Here is a 4,956-nt window from a genome sequence, read left to right on the forward strand (position 1 = left end):
TTGTTTTCTGAGGCAGGGTCTCACTCTAGCCCAGGCTGACCTGGAATTTGTTATGTATTCTCAGGTGGCCTCAAACTCACAATAATCCTCTTACATTTTCTTTTTAATACGAGAGTGAGAGAGAGAGAGAATTGGCACACCAATGCCACCAAACTCCAGACGCATGCGCTTCCTTGTGCCCATGTGCAACCTTGTGCACTTGTTTTGCTGTTCATCTGGCTTACATGGGACCTGGAGAGTCAAACATGAGTCATAGACAAGTGCCTTAACAGCTAAGCCATCTTTCCTACCCCTCCTTCTTTTTTTTCCAAGGTAGGCTCTCACTCTAGCTCAGGCTGACCTGGAATTCACTATGTGGTCTCAGGGTGGCCTGGAGTGGTAAGACATGGCAGTGAGACAGTGTGGGAGGCTTAGAAGAGGTGTGGCCCTGTCTCCCCGTGTTTTTGTGATCATAGAATCCTGACCAAATGTAAATCAGCCTGGGCTTGGTGCTGGCTTGAGATTCTCCATTTCTCACCAGCTCCAAGCAATGCTGACAGGACTGTCTTGTGGGCCAGGCTTTGAATGGCAGGGCTCTGAGGCATGACCTAGAAGGTATGTGGCCATTATCAGAGTCTGGAGGTGTCATCATAGTTGGGGACATGGAAACCTGCTTATTCCGCTCTGGACATCCAGCCCTGGGCCTGGCATTCACCTAACCCTGGGAGTGTGTGGTCCCCAGAGAAGTTCCAAACCATGTGTCCAGCAAGAAAGATGCCAGGCGTGGTGGCGCACGCCTTTAATCCCAGCACTCGGGAGGCAGAGGTAGGAGGATCGCCATGAGTTTGAGGCCACTCTGAGACTTTCATAGTGAATTCCAGGTCAGCCTGGGCTAGAGTGAGACCCTACCTCGAAAAACCAAAAAAAAATAAAAAAATAAAAAATAAAAAAAATAAAAGAAAGATGTACTTCCTTGGCTCCTTGCCAGGAAATCGGTGCTTCTTAGAAGAGTATCTAAGCCACAGGTAGTGCAAACCCACACGTCTCACTCCGCTGAGACTCACTGGAGCTAAGCGAGTGGAGTGGACCCTGGAAGCACTGATGGTTCTGGAGAGTTCCTCATCTTTTCCCACGTCCCTCTCTGGTTGAAGTAGAAAGGACTAGCACACACACACACACACACACACACACACACACACACACACGGGGAGGGGGGAGCTATGGCAACTGGGATGGTAGGATAAAAAGTATAAGGAAGGCTGGGGAGATGGCTCACTGGTACCCGAGTTCGGATCCCCAAAGCCCGTGTGAAAAGCTGAACGCTGTAGCAGGTATCTGTAATCCCGGTGTGCCTGGAGCGAGAAGGGCGGCAGAGAAAAGAGCATCACCCGGAAACCCGTGGGCCAGCTAGCCTGGTGGTGGAAGCAGTGCACAACTAAAGAACCTGTCTCAAGCAAGATGGGAGACAAGGAACCACACATGCGTGTGCATGCATGCACACACGGTCTAAGGACAGGCTCTCTCTTCCAAGTCATGGACATAACTGCCCGCGGATGCTCCCTCGTGTTTGTGCGGCAAGCACTTGGGTCACTGAGCCTTCGGGGAATGCACAGTGCCTGGCTCAGAGGCTGGCCGCAAGTATCTGCTCACTGAGTGAGGAATCGCATTGCTCAACGAAAAGAGCCCAATACCAAGCTTCCTCCAAAGGCCCTTGGGTGAAAAGCTGGACCCCGTGCTCGCTTGGGCAGCACGTAGACTACGATCGGAGCGATGCAGAAAAGACTAGCGTGGCCCCTGCGCAAGGACGACTCGCAAATTCGTGAAGCGTTCCACATTTTTAGACAGACACAGAGAACACTCAATTCCTGCCAAACCAGAGATGCAGAGACACAGAGGCTCCCCAGCCCTCATCACTGAAGCAGACCTGAAACGAACCCAACATGGCTCAGGGAAATTCGGCAAGAGGGGGCGGAAAGGACGGTAGAGCCACAAGTTGGGACATTATGCACAGACATCGCCTCTGCCCCGTAAGTGATGGCTAAGCCCACGATGCAAATCCCCAGAGGGCGTCGGACAGGGAGGAGGCTGACGATGGTACCAACATGGCTGTATACACACCGTGTACAGAACTGATAATAATAATAATAAAGCCAGATCCCCAGAGCGGCACCATTGGGAGGCAGTAGAGCCTTTAAGAGATGGAGCATTGTGGGACCTAGCTGGGGCTCAAAGGGGATGTAGCATGACGCGGCTCCTTCCTCACTCCTTCTTTTGCGTCCCGACACTGAGATTTTTACCATGTCATGGGCTCCCGCCATGGTGTGTTGCTTTGATCTAGGGCCAAAAGCAACAGGACCAACCAATCATGGACAGACTCTTCTAGAAATCTGAGCCAAGGCGAACCTTTCCTAACTTTATGATCTCAGCTACGTGTTACAGTAAAAGCACGCTCACTAGCACAAGATCTTTCTCGTGACTTGGGGGCAGCTGCCCCTCCCCCCGCCTGTTGTTTTCATCACCTGTGGACTCCCTGAACCATCGCAGCAATCGGTACAGGTCTGCAGAAGGAATTAGGAGTCATATACCCAGCACCAAATGAGGGACTTCTTCAAAGTAGCTTTCTCTTACTCTTCCTGAACTTTCTCTACAATAACTTTTTCTTTTGACTGCATTTTCTATACCCACGTGTCTTACCTTTTTTTTGTTTGTTTGTTTTTGTTTTTGGTTTTTCAAGGTAGGGTCTTACTCCAGCCCAGGCTAACCTGGAATTCACTATGGAGTCTCAGGGTGGCCTCGAACTCACGGCGATCCTCCCACCTCTGCCTCCCGAGTGCTGGGATTAAAGGCGTGCGCCACCACGCCCGGCATGTCTTACCTTTTAAAAAAAAATATTTTACACATCTTATTTTTAAATATCAATGCTATTAATTAAAAAATGGGGGCTGAGAAAATGGCTCAGTGGGTAAAGTAATTGCCATACAAATTGCAAGTACCCGAGTTTGGGTCCCCAGTGCCCACGTCAATGCTGCATGGACATCACATCCCATCTGTAATGCAGGCATCCAGGAGACAGAGACAGGTGATCCCGGGGGAGGCGGGAAGGAGGGGCAAGCTGGCGAAGTAGACTAACCAAATCAGCATGCCTGGGTCTGGGTAAGAGACCCTGATTCAAGGTATAAGATGTACAGTGATCAGGGAAGACACATGACATCGACTCCTGGCTTCCATACACACACACACAGACACACTTCTGCACACACACACATATGAATACACACAAAAAATAATTCAAGAGAATAGTTGGAACTGGGTGTTGGAGCACACACCTTTAGTCCCAGCACTTGGGAGGCAGAAGTAGGAAGTGAATTCCAGGTCAGACTGGGTTAGAGTGAGACCTCACCTTAAAAAAAGGGTGGGGGGCGCTGGAGAGATGGCTCAGCACATAAGGTGCTTCCCTGCAAAGCCAAAGGATCCAGATTCGATTCCCCAAGACCTACATAAGCCAGATGCACAGGGTGGCGTATGAGTCTGCAGTTCATTTGCAGTGATTGAAAGCCCTGGCACCTCCTAGTCTCTCTCTCTCTCTCTCTCTTTCTCTCTCTCTCTCTCTCTCTCTCTCTCTCTCTCTCTCTTTCTCTTTCTCTTTCTCCCTCCCTCCTTCCATCAGCCTCTTTCTCTCTCTCTCTCTCTCTCTCTCTCTTAAATAAATAACTTTAAAAGAAATAGGAAGAGAATACTTGGAAAGAAGAAGAGATTCAACAGAAGGAGGACTTGGGAGCAGGGAAAAGTAAGGATGGTGGAAGGGGATTATGGTCATGATATATTGTCTATATGTACAGACACTGGCCATAAAAAGTTAAAAACAGGGCTGGAGGGATAGCTGAGCGATTAAAGCACTTGCCTGCAAAGCCAAAGGACCTAGGTTCAATTCCCCAGAACCCACGTAAGCCAGATGCACAGGTGGTGCATGGGTCTAGAGTTTGTTTGCAGTGGCTGGAGGTCCTGGCCCGCCCATTCTCCCTCTCTCTCCCTTTCTCTGCTTCTTTCTCTCTATCTCCAGTAAATAAATAAATATATATTCCATTTTAGAAACAAGTTAAAAACAACTGGGCATGGTGGCACACACCTTAAATCCCAGCACTCAGGAGGCAGAGGTAGGAGGATCACTGTGAGTTTGAGGCCACGCTGAGACTACATAGTTGAATTCAAGATCAGCCTGGGCTAGAGTGAGACCCTACCTTGAAAAAAAAAAAAGTTAAAAACAATAATTCCTTAGAGTTAGAGACGTGAAAATGTTGTGTCTCTGAATCTGGCGGATAGGTTTGTGGGAAGTTCTTCATCTTGTCTTTTCACTGCTCATAATTCTTGGTGCTCAGCTCCATTAGTGCTGAGCCTCCATCCTTCATCTCGGCCTCTCTGCTTGGTGGACACAGACTGTTTGAGTTATGACCTGGGCAAGAGAGAGATTTCTCCCAGGGGTGGAGGAGGAAATGATTTACTCTGGGCAGTCCCAACACTATGTCTGAGAAATCATCTGTCTACAACTTCGTCATTTCCATACTGCCAGAAACAGGGGGGAAAGGACAGGGATTCCAGAAGGGGAATTCTCTCATCCTCTCACACCCTGGCTGTCACCCCAAGTTGATTGGCAAACCTGCGGTTGTCATTTTAGTTCCCGTGTCCCCACATGGACTCGCACCCCTAACAGTTATGGCTGGGGCAACTTTAAGGAGAATGAAATGAGGCTGCAGAACCCCACCAAGGTTTTCAGGTCAGACCTCAGCCCTCAGATAGGAAAGCTTCATGAAGTACGATCTGGTGAGGTTTCCCTCTGGCTCTCTGGAATTCTGGAATTGCCTGGATTTGCCAGAGGGGTTTGCTCGTCTCACTGGTATGAGCCTGAAGCCCGTTGTCCCTTCTCCCTTGGAAGATCACAGCAAGAGAATAGATGAGAATTCTTGGGTGAGTAGAGATGGG

At 49.3% G+C, this 4,956-nt stretch overlaps 1 non-coding gene across 1 annotated transcript; it reads left to right on the forward strand.

Annotated features, from left to right (window-relative positions):
* Positions 1-1,711: 1,711 nt before the first annotated feature.
* On the forward strand, positions 1,712-1,818 carry LOC123464219. The gene has a single exon (XR_006639456.1). It is a non-coding gene; the product is annotated as a U6 spliceosomal RNA (small nuclear RNA).
* Positions 1,819-4,956: the final 3,138 nt, after the last annotated feature.

The sequence above is a fragment of the Jaculus jaculus genome, chromosome 10 (assembly GCF_020740685.1).
Source record: "Jaculus jaculus isolate mJacJac1 chromosome 10, mJacJac1.mat.Y.cur, whole genome shotgun sequence".
NCBI classification, from domain to species: domain Eukaryota; kingdom Metazoa; phylum Chordata; class Mammalia; order Rodentia; family Dipodidae; genus Jaculus; species Jaculus jaculus.